This window comes from Biomphalaria glabrata, chromosome 10 (genome assembly GCF_947242115.1).
Source record: "Biomphalaria glabrata chromosome 10, xgBioGlab47.1, whole genome shotgun sequence".
Classification (NCBI taxonomy): domain Eukaryota; kingdom Metazoa; phylum Mollusca; class Gastropoda; family Planorbidae; genus Biomphalaria; species Biomphalaria glabrata.
The window spans coordinates 11,094,533-11,110,531 of record NC_074720.1 but is presented as its reverse complement, the minus strand read 5'-3'; the positions used below and the strand labels follow the sequence as shown (position 1 = coordinate 11,110,531).

Here is a 15,999-nt window from a genome sequence, read left to right as displayed (position 1 = left end):
ACTTTCACCGCGCAGAACAAAGTGTAAAGAATCCACCCAGACAGACGAAAACACACAAATAAACACCATACAAACATATTACAAATGTGCAAACAAAACACAGCACAAACTAACCAACTAACTAACTGACCAACTAACCAACTAACTAACTGACCAACTAACCAACTAACTAACTGACCAACTAACCAACTAACTAACTGACCAACTAACCAACTAACTAACTGACCAACTAACCAACTAACTGACCAACTAATCAACTAACTAACTGACCAACTAACCAACTAACTAACTGACCAACTAACCAACTAACTAACTGACCAACTAACCAACTAACTAACTAACCAACTAACTAACTGACCAACTAACTAACTGACCAACTAACCAACTAACTAACTGACCTCCTTCAGTCGTAGAACTACAATGGTGCATCTCGTAGAACACCTTATCACGTGCCTGTGTCTCGTGAGACATTTCCCAGACACATGTGTCGCAGGTTAAGGTGGCATTCACTTTGGTGGCAGAGGAGCCAAAGTTATTTTTCGTTAGGCAAGCTTTTCTTTCAGAGCAGAGACAAATGCTTTTCACTTTCTGATTACATTTATTATACGTAGAGAGAAGCGCAGGCCTACACATCGAGGGTTCCTTTAGTCAGCAGATCACGTTTTGAACTTTGCCCCATAACGACCACCAAAGTCCGAACATAAAAAGGCAGTTACAGCGTGTACACAGTCACAATTTCCGGCACCTCTTGCCACTGCACGTTGCTGACTGAAATGTGTGTTACTTGTAGCTATCTTCGTAAGAATTCCTTAACTGTGTTCTTGTATGGCTGCAGGTCTTTAATCTGTAGTAAGGAATTAGATGAATTGGAAATCAGCCTACTTGCCTTTATTCTTTTATATTCGCTTGTGCCCAACCCACCACATATAATAAGCAGCGATGGTTTAGCTTGTTTGCAACGTAATTTTAGGAAAAACTTTCAAACACTTCATGAGAACCGTCGCTATGTTTTGAAATTGTTAATAACTGTCGCTGTATTTTTACTCTCTGCATGAGAACCGACGCTAGGTTTCAATTTCTGCTTGCGGAGCGTCTCTAGGTTTCTGTTCGCACGAGAACCGTCGCTAGGTATCAATCAATGCTTGAGAATCGTCGCAAAGTTGATAATCAATATTCTTTAAAGCTAGCAACAGGGAATATAAGGGGGGAACATGGACCAATCAGAGAGCGCTGCTTTGTCAAATTGGCGAGCGATTTTCTCAACCTACTCGGCGCTCTCCCGCCACTGAAACTACCAAAGTTGGAAAGGGGGGAAGCAGGTTCGACTTGAAATCTATATAAAAATCAGAACAAGTAAGTTATTCTGGTCATGAGCAAGAACGAAACGAAAGATAGAAGATTCATTTAAAAAAACAAGAAGAAGAAAATACTGGAACAAATACTTAACTATTAAAACACTTAGACCTCGTTTTCACCTTACTGTGATTTATAAATAGATAGTGGCCTACAGTAAACATTTTAGTCAAATTAAGAAACATAATAGAAAGTCACCATTGCTCTACAACAAAAACGTAAGCGACTACTGGAAGAAAACTAAAAGGAACTATTTGGCGAAAACAAAATTGGAAGCAGTTGAAGGAAACGAAGCTCTTCAAGCTGTGGAAATATTCGTTGACATTTTCGTGTTTATTTAGCTACGAGTTCTCAAAGATCGAATCTGATTGGACAATTTAAAACCTAATTAACTCACCTTAAAGTAAGTTTTTATTTTTGATTTTTTTTTTCTTTCTAAGACACTTCTAAATTTTAAGTGGTCAATAAGCTTTGATTTCTTCAGTTAAACATCAACAACTATTTTGTTTATTCTTTCAACTAGCCAATAGGAAACTGGAAATACATTTAAAATATTTTACATAATTAGAAAAGGGGTATTTATATCTGTGTGTATGTGTGTGTCATTTTCTTTTATCGAAGCACTAAAATGCAAAGACCCTACGACTTCTAAATCATATAATAATAGATAGAGATCTTTAGGTGTTTACGAGAAAATACTCTACTTCTGATGTTTCACAGTTTAAAATCCATGGCTACAGAAAGGCAAGGTAGTATCAAGTGTAAATGCTGTGCCATTGTCGCTTACGAGCCCTGAAGACCTTGATATATGGCCATAGAGCTTTAGTTTGCGTAATTTTTTTTTATACTAATTAGCAGGTCATCTTGAGGTCAATCGCTGTAGTAACCCTGTCTCTAATCTCTTCGTTTGTGATGTGTCTTTAAATGTGATTCCTAGGATTCTTCTGTAGCATCTCAATTCCATCGCTAGGATACTCTTCTCTAGCTCTAGCTATAACTAAAAGTTATAAGATTTTATAAATGACAGTTCAGACACATGAGATGTGCATCTCGCGGACCTTGTGTGCATCAAAGTAAAAACTATATTTTGAGAGAATACTGAGACTAATTTAGGCCTATTTTGATCAATTTACAAACAAGGACTGTCCAACTTTTAAACATTTATAACTGGCACATTACAAAGAAATGTTTAAAACAGCATTTTTGTCCAATCCAAAAGTTGTTCATTCCAAAAAAAAAAAAAAAAAAAAAAAAAAAAAAAAAAAAAATTAAAAAAAAAAAATTAAAAAAACAAAAAACAAAGAAGTTTGTAAATTAAAAAAAAGTGAAATAAAATCAGTGCGTCACTCTTAAGGGACATTTTTTAAAATTCGAATTTCGTATAACTCCAGTGAAATCATCAGATATACTAAAGTAATTATACGTACTTTATTCTGTACCTGGGATCCTGGGTCCGATTCTCGGTGAAGACTGGGATTTTGAATTTCGGGATTTTTAGGGGGCCCCTGAGTCCACACAGCTCTAATTGGTACCTGACTAAAGTTGGAGAAAGTAAAGGCGGTTAGTCGTTGTACTGGCCACATAACACCCTGCTTGTTAACCGTTGGCCATAGAAACAGATGACCTTAACATCATCTGCTCCATAGATCGCAAATTCTGAAAGGGAAACTTTACTTTTTTTTTACTTTATTGCCTAAATAAAATAAACAGAAAAACTTAACCCTAACATAGAAATAATAAGAACAGTTCGATATTTTAAAAATCTTACATAACTTTAAAAAGAGATCGACATGGCCTGAATTGTGCCGATGTGCCATAAAATCAGAAATCAAATCAAATCAAATCAACAAAAAAAAGGGCAAATGTTCAGGTAATAATCATTTAAAGCTTGACCTTCTGTGATGTTGTATTGTGATGGTAAGCTCAAACTTCTAATCAGAATGAATATTTTCTTCAGCAAAAGTATTTATACCTGTGTAAAAAGATAGCGATTCCCTTGTTTCTTATCTTATCTTATCTTATCTTATATAAAGATAGCAATTAAACAAATCCTATAAGAATACCAGTTTTTTAAAAGCATATAAAATATGTCACACAAATGCTCAAACCTACAAAATTGAATAAAATGAAATATGGGCCTACACATACATATATTTATGAAATGTCTAGTAAATATACATACCTTGATAAATAGAGTCATACATATAGAGAACCTACCGTCCATTACACAACAAAACAGATAATACTACATGTAGCTAAAGCTAGTCTCTCCAAATTAAAACAAGGATATTGTCATGATTACTTAAAGCAGGAAGGTGGAGGAAAGATGGTTGTAGTCGCGCTGGCCTACATCTGCCACTCTGCAGGAGATTTTTTCTCTAGGAAGTCATAATTTTCCTCTCTAAAAGAACTTCCCAAAGTTATAAAACTATTCCGAAAAAAACAAAACCCATTGATAGAGATATACGTTCTAGGGTTACCATTTCCAAGACAAACCATAAATAATACAGACTTCTTTTAGTGGCTTTTTTTTGCGTTTAGATGGCGTGGGGGGGGGGGGGTGAAGCGGTAGTTCAATTAGTTTATTCTTACAGCGCTTCCAGCAGAGCGGACACCTTTTTTAAAACTAAGATTTTTCTATTGAATTGTTAAAGGGGTTCAAGATGTGTACAGTGGAACTTGTTCATATCCCACCCTCAGACCTCGTGGTCTAAAGTGCAGATCATGTAAAGGTAATCCGTATCTGTGGCCTACGGTTAACGAGGATGTCATGTGGCCAGCACAACTAATGTCAGGCACCCATAAGAGATGGGTGGACTCTGAGGCTCCCAGAGATCCCGAAAATGAAAATCCCAGGATTCGCGCCTCCATTTAAAAATATAGCAAGTCAAATAGGCTAGTAGACTTAGAGCCATAGAGGTCCACTATATTTGAGATTTGATCTATGCTTCGTATTTTTTCCTCTAATAAGTGAGTCCCGTGCGAGGCCCCCACCAATCGGAGGCCCTAGGCGGCTGCCTAGCTTGCCTATGTCTATGGCCGGCCCTGGTTTGTGGGGGAGAGGCAATATTGTCATACAGAAGAACATAGAAGCTCCCAGAAAAGGTTTTTAAGGAAAAAAATATCTCAGATTGAGAGGTCATTTTACTCTTACTAACATAGATGAGAACCTGCTAGAAACTGAAAAAAAAAGGGTAAAGAACTCCTTGTAAGAATACCTTTGAGATCCAAAGTTATCTCCGATTCCCGGAGCAAACGACGCAATGAGAACTTAAATTGAAATTCGCCAGGCAACGGCTTTGTCTGCGTGAGTTAAGATAAACGAAGAAGGTTACCACCGGGTCTGAGACATTCTGTTGAGTAGCCGCGTTAAAAATAGTGCACTCTACTTTGGCATTTAAGTCTCGAGTGGCACTCGTTTCCCCTTGCAATGTAATCATGTGACTAGAGAAGTTGATTCTTGACTTATAACTTACGCAGCAGCGTTTTTAAGCTCTTATACTTAGATAAGTTAAAACAAGCGAAATATATAATAAAAAAAAAAAAATAAAAGGGCTTATCTAAGGAGAAGAACAGCAAAATCACTGCCACATCTCTCAATACTGCAAGGTTTACCATCTTTTTTTCTATATAAAACAAAATTAATTACCACAAATTGATTAACTATTTGGTCAATTTCGATTGATTAATGTATTGTCATAGACTATGAATAATTGTGCAAAATTTCAACGTTAGAATTTTTTTTTTTACAAAATGTATACCAGACAGACAGACAGACAGACACTTTTTAAAAAGACATACATATTAATTCCTCCGTCTTACTCAGCTGAACTCGCCGCCAACGCTTACTTCCTATTCCGCTAAATGAACTCTACCACATAAAAGACTCCATGCCACCGTATCAACAGTCAATATCAAGTGTGCACAATGACTAGACCTACCTTTAGATGAATCGAATGTCAGTTATTCGTCTGTTGGTAATAAAATACAATAATGTGGCATGGCTATGGAATCTTCTACTCATGTCACGTGTGACAGTCTCCAGGTGTACTGTAATGTCTCATGCACTTCTTGAGCGTTAAATTCAAGTCAAGGCGAAATGGGGGGGGGGGGAGGGTGAATAATATAAAAGTAGATCTAACTGCATGGCATAGAAATTACTGATTGATTTTTGTTATTTACAGTATCTGATGGTTCGATGACATAGGAATGACTGCCGCATTGATTCGTGGGATACTTGATAAGTTAACTGGTCTCATACCCTACACCATGACATAAGCACGTCCAAAGTTTGATATCAACGATTTAATAAGTTTTAAAAAATTACTTTAAAAAAAAAAAAAAAAAAAAGGTGCGATCTTACATTTCTACGTCTAAGGGTATACTATGAAATAAAAGAACTGAATTATTCCTAAAATATCTATCATCTCTTTTCGGTGATTTGCAGTGACATAGTGCACTTTCTTGTGAGCGTATCGACGGTATTATTAAGAAAAATCAATCTTTACCAAGTCAGTCGGAATTTTCACACTAAAAGTAAATCACAGTAATTTTTTTTTATTTGTTTTACGATTCGAGATTTCAAATTCCATTTACGTTCTGTAAGAGACTACAGCGGATCCTCGGATTACGCCTGTCCCTAGTTACAATATTTCGTGGTTAAGACACATGTCCCATATACTGTATAAAACGGTGTCAAGGGATTTTCCGTCATGAAGATAGAGTGGCCTGCACTAATTCCTTCAAGAGATCCTGTACCCTCCTGTACCCTTTACCTCATCTGCAAAGTCCCATTCCGCCGGCCTGACTGAACAGTATTTCTGTTGAGGTCCAAGAAGATATCTATGTGTCACACGTCTATGTCCCATGTCTCGGGGCTCAGGAAGCTCTCCTTTACTATACCACGCTAACCCTATCGGGACTCGCCCTTTATCTCAATCTGAGATATTTTTCTCCTTAGAAACCTGTTCTGAGAGCTTCTATGTTCTTCTATATGAACGGCGTGTGAGTTTTGACATGGTTGGAGATCTCTTTCAATCCCGGACCAGTGCAATGAAAGTGCTCTTGCACTGTTCGTAGACACTTTTCAACGGAGTTATTTTCTTGCCACCCTATCGGCCTAATCGTTTCCGCTTACGACAGTTTCTTTACGTGCAACAGGTTTAAGCTAGGTAGCGTAGATCGGGTGCACACCGGTGCACAACATAGAACCGGCCAAGACAGCATTGTTTTTAAAGTAGAAGATGCTTCCGTCCACCCAAAGGATAAGAGTCTGGCTTTCTGGAACAAGAGGAAATAGGCGTCCTTCATCTTGAATAATATCAGGCCAGTTTAGAGGCTCTACTTGTGGATCAAGAACAACACTGGGAAATGCGCTGTTGGTGAAGCGCAGTGGGAGCTTCCTGAAAATTAGACTAGCATGAAGGGCCAGTAGATGAAGGACCTGTAAATGTGGTGATGGAACTAGACTCCGTGTTGTGGCGGAAGCTAACCCAAGACTGATTGTGGGTTGTTTTTTTTTGTTTTTGTGTGTGATCATCTACACATCATTCTTCATGAGAAATAAACATCCGCCATCTTAGCTGACTTCTTTGTTAAGTCCCTCACTCACCTTTACAACGTTTTGAAAACAAAAGTCCTGTGACGTGGCAACATGCTATTGGTCTAGACTGCCCAAACCCTAATCAATTGTCTAAACACAGAACATGGCCTTAATCATTTTTGTTACATTGTGAAGAAAAAAAAGTCAGTAAGTTATACAAGGAAAACAAAAAAGGTCGTCTGATGCAGATCTCATGCCCAGCCATGTTTAAAACTAAAAATATCTGATAGCATCTCTGAAGACGTTCAATAACTACATTGTTTGGATGACATTATAGACTTGTATTGAGATACATAATGACCATATCAACGAAATGGTAACGGCGTTTTTGACTTTTAACTAGATCTGGGCCTTAACCTTGTTTCTTTCCAAAAAACCCCTACTAAAACAAATATCATGAGTGAATGTTTTCTGGTTCATTATATTTTAATGATTTCTTCAGATAGAGAGACATTATTTTACAGTAGCGTCAAAAAAAAAATGATGTAAATTAATAAGTACGAAACAAATCATTTTGAACAGAATTTATACGCTGTTGTCTTTGTAGCTTAGTGCTTAGACAGTGCGCTTGTGACCTAGATATCTCTAGGGTTTAGAATTGTTCACAACACCTTTCTTCATGCAAATTTACTCCAAACTAGTCAACATAAATAGATACCGCCTTTGACATTCTTATATTCAGGCCAATGGCTTATATTTATCATCGTTTAATTGTCCATGTTGTCGTGTAAAGTTTTTATCAATAGTCATAGGATCAAAAATGTAGCACGACCTCCGTCATTTCCCAACGATACAGTTGTGTCTGTCTTCAAGGCTGATCGCATTTCGTATCACTGCGCCGAGAGTCATACTTGGTATTACTCCGCCGAGAGTCCTACTTGGTATCACTGCGCCGAGGATCGTAGGTAGAAAAGTAAAGCTGATACCCTCTCACAATGGCAGACAAACACACGCATCCTTTCCGAAATTGACATTAAGTTTACTGTATAATTAATTCCTTAATCGACAGCTGCCGTTGTACAGTCAGGCGTGTCAAATGAAGTAGTAGATATTAGCCTGGGGGGAGGGGGGAGAGACATGGTAGGCTGTGTGGAAAGACGCCTATACTTAGTTATTACTAAAAGAAGTATAAAGTTATCAAGGGGGCAAGACGTATTGCTCTGTTATTATTTGTGTGATGCTAGAAGGTCGTTTCTATTTTCTGAAGTAGCAATGCCTATTATCGAGTGAAATTTTTAAACAAAAGAATAAGAAAAAAAAGTTGGCATTCATATTTTGTTTTATCAGTTCCTTCCAAGAAAACGGCTATTTTTTCGTGCTGCCTTGAAGATAGATGTACCAACTACAAAACCGCTACTTAGAAGATTGTCATTTTTGTTCAGGGGCATGCTGACCCTACGATTACGAACCCTCACAACTGATTTTCGACAAGAATTATTATCACGTGAACATTCGTATTCATTTTCTTCCTTTATTTTACACTGGTCGACCTAATGTGAACAGACCTTTCAATCTAAGGTAAAAATACATTTTCAGTTAATATATTATATACTGACTTTTCAGCTAATTTTGAACAGACTTTTCGAGTTTATGGAAATAGACCATCCAAGTAAATGGGAAAAAAAAGTTGAAGATAATGTGAGCAAAGTTTTCCAGGGGATATAAATAGACCTTACCAGGGGATATAAATAGACCTTTCCAGGGGATATAAATAGACCTTTCCAGGGGATATAAATAGACCTTTCCAGGGGATATAAATAGACCTTTCCAGGGGATATAAATATACCTTTCCAGGTGATATAAATAGACCTTTCCAGGGGATATAAATAGACCTTTCCAGGGGATATAAATAGACCTTTCCAGGGGATATAAATAAACCTTTCCAGGGGATATAAATAGACCTTTCCAGGGGATGTGAACCGAGACCATTCGTCACAGAAGGACTGGACATTGACCTGCAACGTCGCAACCTGTCTTTACGACGTGACAGCGAGCTATTGGTCTCCACTGCCCACAGGTTGCGACGTCACAGGTCAGTGTTTAGGCCTGCTATAACGACTGGTCTCGTGTGAACAGATCTTTCGTGCTAATTTTTAGCAGACCTTAGGAAATAATGCAAACAGACCTTTCGCGCTAATTTTGAGCAGACCTTACGAGATAATATAAACAGACATTTTGGGCAAACCTTTCCAGGTGATCTTGACAGGTACGGAGAAATGCGTTAAAAATCATTAACGAGGTTACCTGTGAATATAACGGAATCGCTTAATGGACAAAGAAACAAAAACACATAATAGAACTGGACGTATTGGTGAAAACTTGTTTGTCTGAGCAGACGAGGTCTGACAAACGAGGTTGAGGGGAGGGGGATGGAGCAAGTGCGTGCAGGGAGGGTGCAATAAAGGTGAATACAGGGGCGGGGACGCCGTGAACCTGGCTCTCCAAATACAATGCTATGACGTCACAGTCACGGCTCGCTGCTCAGCCCAGTTCCTGTGTGCCTCTTTGTCGTCTCTGATCTGCACTCGCCCTTTCTTAACGGCTAATTAACTGCGAGCCAATTATAAAACAATTGTATGACGTCACAAGTACAAAGAAATGACAACATTTGACAAATGCTATCTTTAAAATATTTTTTTTTTTAGTTTATTTCTTCTTCGTCATTATTTATTTTGGTAAATGTGTTTTTCGTCTTTGTACGCAGGCCGTCAGCCGTGTGACGACTTGTTAACTTGTATAGGTCAGTTCGTTCAGTGAGATAAAACAAGACTAATTAGAATTAGGTTTAGAACGTAATGTTCTTAGAGTGACATCTACACAGTGTGCACAGCATGATTAGTGCAGATATACCATTCATCATAAATCATCAACAACAAAGAACGAAATCTCTAGAGAAACAGTCGAATCAATTTATAAAAATGTTAAAATATTAGTTCTATGATGCTATGAATGTATCACTTTTCAATTGTATTTTTACTATTTAGATGTTGTGACGCCGCATAAGTTCTCTACTGACCCATTCATTCTTTAAAATTCTCTTTTTTTTTTCTGTCTTAACCTTTGACCCGTTCGTTTTTTGGAGTCTCCCTAACGTTTTTTTTTTATAGACGCAAGGACAATTTTGTAAATCTTTACCAAAGAGTTCAACTGCTAATTGTCAGGGTTGTCTTTCAAGCTATGGCTCGTTTTCCCGGGCCCCTGACATTCTAATGCATCCATGCAGGTTTTAATGGACTAGCTGAAAACAGAGTCAATATAACATTTAATAGGATGACTTATACACAATCTGCGATGCTATCTTATTTTATATGATACAGACGTTACTTCAGAAGAAGAAGATGATTGCGTCCTACGCGTCATGCATTTAGTCATGCATATTAACCAATGACCTAAATTCTGCCAAGGCACTGGTTTTCCTAGCTAGTTCAGGCAATCCATTCCATGCTCTAATAGCGCTAGGGAAGAAAGAGCATTTGTACAAATTTGTCCTAGCATACGGAACGAGGAATGTGCCTTTATCTTTGTGTCTTTCTGAGTATTTTATTATTATGCTAATGTATTCTAACGTATGCAAACATACATTAACAATGAATCATGAAATAGAAAATACTATCAAAACATCGTTCACAGGTTAGTAGGACCAGTACAAGCCATATGTCTCTAGGCCGTCACGTTGTCACGTACAACAATGAACCACTTTGAGCTCCAGTACGAAGCCCAAACTTCAGCTCCATCACCTGCTCCCTGTAGAGAGCTAAAGACCTTGCAATGCTACTCAAAAAAACCTATATGAACTTCGAGATGGTAGTGGCAATGCACTTCTTAGGAGACTATCATATCCCTTTGCAACTTCTTGTGTGGTTAAAGAGGCCAATAGTTAATAATAGTTAGCCAAACAGTTAATGCCACGTAGCCACTCACATACGAGACATTTGAAGGTGATAGCTAGAAGCTTCATAAATTTTTAGGACCCTTTCCCCCCCCCCCCAACTAAAAAAAAGTAAAGTAAATAGTTTCATACCTTGCGATCTGTAGGGAAGATGATGTTAAGGTAATTTGTTTCTTTCAAGCCTTGGCTCGTTTTCCCGGGCCCCTGACATTCTAATGCACCCATTTGATTTAATGGACTAGCAGACGACCTAGAGGACATATGGCTCGTACTGGTCCTATTAGCCTGTGAACGATGTTTTGATAATATTTTTCTATTTAATGATTCAATAGTAGGGTTTCATATGGCCAGCACAACGACCGAAACCGCCTTTAATTTCCCTAACTAAAGCCAGGTACCCATTAGAGTTGGGTGGACTCAGGGGCGCCCTAAAAATACCGGGATTGAAAAACAAAGGCTCGGAAGCCACTGTGCCACCACGCCCCCCACCCCCCCAACCAAAACAAAATACAGATGCAGTACTTCTAGTTTTGCTATTGAATCTCTGTCTTTTCAAGCTTCTACTTTGTTTAAACGCTGATTGATCTGTGCCTCCTTTCACACGACCTCCTCATCTTTCCTCTCGCCACATCAAATAACAATCTTTACATTTGCTATTAAGCTAAGAAGACGACATTTACTTTAATCAATTTTGTAGCTGACACCAACCTCTAACACTAATTATAAAATATAGAGAAAGTCTGGCTTACCAAGAGCTTATTCAATAAGTACTGGTTTAAAACCTGTAGGTGGCTATACACCTGTCAATAATAAAGTTTATTTCGTAACTTCTGTCCTTAAAATGTTATTACTTTTCACAAACATCTGTGAAGAAATTCAAAAATTGATTTTTTAAAAGAAACTTTCGTATTATTTTTTCCGGTTTGTGTTTTTGTTTTCGTCATGTTTCTAGTAAAAAAAATAATTTAAGAGGTATCAGTTTAGTTCAAACTATTTGCAATGTCTTAATTGCTGTTATTGTGGTGTGCGTGGTTAAACTACTTGACTACCAAATGCGAGAATTCAAATCTTTTTTTTTAAATACTTAAACTCCATAGACCCCACTCTTCTCAATCCACTCAGCTGCTAGTTGTCCTGGCCTCATAAAACTATTTTGATCAATGGACCTCATTCACAATTTAAATCGACGAACTACATCTAGCAATTAAGATTGAAGATCAACGATCTAGATCTCTAGATTTAGCAATTAGGATTGCAGATCTTGATATAGACATCTTGAAAGTCTAACTAGATATAGTTCTAATAAAGTCTACATGCTTTATCCTTTTGTAAAATAGCAGGAGTATACTATTCATTTCGTTTTTAATAATACTAGATTATAACTAAGATTATATATCTATAATCAATTGAATTAAATCTAATTCTAATTTAGACTAAATAAGGATCTTATGTAGATTTAGATGTATCATTCTAGGTATCTGCTCATTAAGATCTACTTGTTATATATAACGATTCTATCTATGGGGATCACGTGATGAAACTTTGAATGATGACCACAACTTCACTGAACCCCTAAGTCTTGCAGAGAATATTTTTTTTAGTTTGGTCATACATGTAAGTTAGGAGTAAAAGAATGCGATCTATTTGAAGCGTCTAAAATGAATGTCCACTATGGGTCAAAGCATTATATGCCAAAGCGACCTCTAAATATATTTCGACACGCATCCATATTTTAATAGAGTTAACGTTTCTAAGCAATGTAATGAAAAGCCCTTCGATCTCACGATTTTTTCATGTACTTTGACAGTCGAGATATTTTTAAGCGCTCCCGTGCAGCGCATCTGGGAGAAGGTTTCCGTGCTGCCCTTAGGCACTCCATCAAACAAAACTCAATTGGTGTCCGTATTCGAAATTGAAACCCTTGAATAGTTAGCCAAACGGTTAATGCCATGTAGCCACTCACATCCCAAACATTTGAAGGTGATTGCAGGAAACTTTCAAAAATGTTGTGACTCCTCCCCCCTCTCCCCACCAAAGTTGCAGTACTTCTATTGTTGCTATTGAATCGCTGTCTAGCTTCAACTTTCTTTAAGCGCTGATTGATCTGCGCCTCCAACAATCGGATGTTAATTAGATACTCCCCACTCTACTAAGTCATTTTCCCAATACGCTAATGACTCTATAGAAGAAGGAGCACTTATACGAGTTTGTCCTAGCATATGGAATAATAAAATCTATTTGCTAATTGTCATAGATAAACACACGCTTTTGTGTTTGCGTGTTCAATGTTTAGAAATGAACTTGAACGAGGAAACTGTACAGATATTTTAGAATGTTTGTAAAATGTTTGACATGTTTGGGATGTTCCTTCGGAGTTAATGATAATCTATTACGTATTACGTCCAAGCCCTAAAGTCTGGCTTATGTTGCCTTTAAATAAATCCAGCACTGATAGGCTGTTTTTTTATATATTTTTTTTTAAATCAGCTCGCGCATAGTATGCTGATAACGAATAGCCTTTTTGTTATGTGATCGCTCGTCCTATAGGGTCAATACATAAGCTGTTCCTTTCTGCTCAATGGCTTTGTCAACGTCGGATGGGGCATCCTACGTAGGTCACAGAAGAGTGTGATAAAACATGTAAAACACTGCGCTCTTCCTTAATCTTCTAAGGGCGTTTGGTTGAGGGACACGCGCTTTAAGTATCGGAACAAAGGTTTTAAATGCTACTAAATATCGTACAGTACACGTGACTGTTTTGTGACGTTGTCAATTTTCTATCCTTATTTCAGAATTGTCCTATTTATAAGTCGGCTTTTAATTGTAAAAGTTACAAGTGAAATGTCATACAGAATAAAAACATAGAACAAACAGCAAGAGATTTGTCAATTTATTCGTTTCATTTAACTAACAAAAAAAAAAAAAAAAAAAAACTATTTGGGTTATTGACTAAGCGTTCTAATTTTGACCATCATTTTCTGTAATATACCTGGCCACATTTCAACCAAAATGAACCAAACGGAATTGCCAGTATGGAAGACGTAGTTAAGTTTGTTTACCCTGTTTACACTTTTAATTTCTCGCGGCGTTAAAACCTCAAATCTCCCCCTCGCCTCTTTTTTTCCTCCCCATCTTCACGTCGTATGTATGTATTAACAACTGCGATCAATCGCATATTGCTGCATTTTTTAACCCGCACTTTTCAAACAGATGAAACAAGTTTCGAGTTATTGATTTCATACATAACAAAAGTTGGCACAGTCAAGTCTGGCAATATAGGTTAGTGAGTGTCTTGTAAGGTTTCAGTTCTTTTCAAGTCCTACTGTAAGCTCACACTTTCTCTTATAAAGGGAAGTTAAGTTCCCCTCTCAGGTCATTTGTTTCTGTGGCCTACGGTTAGAGTGGTTAATAGTTAATAGTTGTAAAAGTGGTGTATTTTTATGAAAAAACTGCTTGCATAAGTGATTTAAAAATTAATTTTTTTTTGCTTTCAGAAAAGAAAAAAGTAGCCGTTGCTCTAAAATATTGTGATGTCGGATTTTCACTATCTTTTCTAGTTTACGAGATCTAAACGGGACGGACGGACAGACGGACAGGCATTTCGCACAAAACTAATAGCGTCTTTCGGGGGCCGCTAAAAAACAGCAGAAAAAGCTTATATCAAGCGTAATTGCACCACTTAGTTAGGATCAGTCATGTAAAAGATGTAGACTAACAATAATAAATCTGTGTGATTAGAAAATATTTACTAATTGCTTTTAGTTAAACGAAATTGCATGCTTTTAGCTTTCTCAATGCGCTATGATCCTATCACTTGTCTTGACCAGTTGAGAAGTCCCACAAGCCCCACAAGCCAATACACTAACCTCTGTGTCAGCGAATTGCTCATGAAAATAGATGGTTTCAAATTTATGTATTGTATGTTTCAAATCTGTAAGCGACGGCCTAATTCTCTTTTCTACGCAAAGTATTAAGGGGCTAATTCAGCTTATACCACCGCATCAGTCAAATACTATTTCTTTCCCATGTTCGATAACAAACAAAATAAGTAATTGCCAATAGTTAATTATCTAATTAGTTAATTTTTAAAATTGATTCTTGTTTTGTCAGGTGCAAGAAATAACTGCAAAATTGGGATTGGGTGTCGAAGAAATAATGTGTAAAATTTTTTATCGGACAGACAGACAGACAGAGTGAGTTGATATAAGTTTTGTTAAATAAAAAACCCTAAAAATCCTTGAGTTAATAAGGGAGATAATTATAAAGCTCGTTGAACTCAACGACAGGTAGAAAGTTAGGTAGATTTATTATACCTTTATCTATGGTTCCAAAGAATTTCGCATTTTCTGTTTGATAGTTAAACGAATTTATTACATAATGAAAATTGTTTTGTTTCCTATTAAAAGGCATGACTACAAATTGACAACTTAAACGGGGAATAGAAGTGGAAAGTAATAGTTCGTCCATCGTGGTTCGATGATGACCACTTTTGTCATCCAGGGGGCTGAGGGCTTTGCACTGGGGTTTTGTGCCTCCTCATGTGGCTGGTGAGACCTATGTGAGCCCGGAATGTTTGGCTGCACACTGGGCAGGTTATTCCAGCTGGAGATTATTTTCTCTGGTGCTTTTTTTCTGCCAGCGCTGTTCTCTTTTCCTCAGCAATTTGTGTACCAGTTTTCACAGCGCGATGCCATGATGCTCTCCCTAGGTGGCTGGGTCAATGCTGAAAGTTTACAGAGAAGCTTTGTGGGTGTCCCTAAAGCGTTTTCATTGTCCTCCTTGTGAACGCGTTCCTTCCCATTAATTGGCCATACAGGAGTCATTTAGGGATGCCGCGGTCTTCTATTCTGCAGCTGGAACTGCATCAGGTTTGTGTGGATTCTTCGCAGGGCCGCTCTTCCAAGGTCTTCAGTATCTGGTATTTTTTCTTGCCATTTGACGTGGAAAGTATACTAACTCTGGGACCATTCCTGGAATTTCAGTGCACATACCATACACCCCACCCAGGTCAGGGCGAGCGTTAAGTAACTGGAGACCCTAGTCATAGTGACTAGCTATTTTACGCCCCCCCCCCCCAAAAAAAAATAGAAAAACTAAAAATAAGACCGAAAAATTACTCAATAAATTAAAAACCTTCCTGTATCTATATCTAAAT

General features: G+C 37.6%; 1 protein-coding gene across 3 annotated transcripts in view; it reads left to right on the top strand.

Annotated features, from left to right (window-relative positions):
- The first annotated feature begins 1,253 nt into the window (after positions 1 to 1,253).
- Positions 1,254 to 15,999, top strand: part of LOC106074554 (elevenin-Vc1-like) — a 94,191-nt gene continuing 79,445 nt past the window's right edge. The window contains exon 1 of one of the 3 annotated variants that reach the window (XR_008780224.1): positions 1,254 to 1,756. The gene's annotated coding sequence lies outside the window, so the exon portion shown is untranslated. Of the gene's footprint in view, positions 1,757 to 8,082; positions 8,474 to 15,999 lie in introns of those variants that run through there. The other 2 variants (XM_056044492.1, XM_056044493.1) reach the window with 2 other exon arrangements.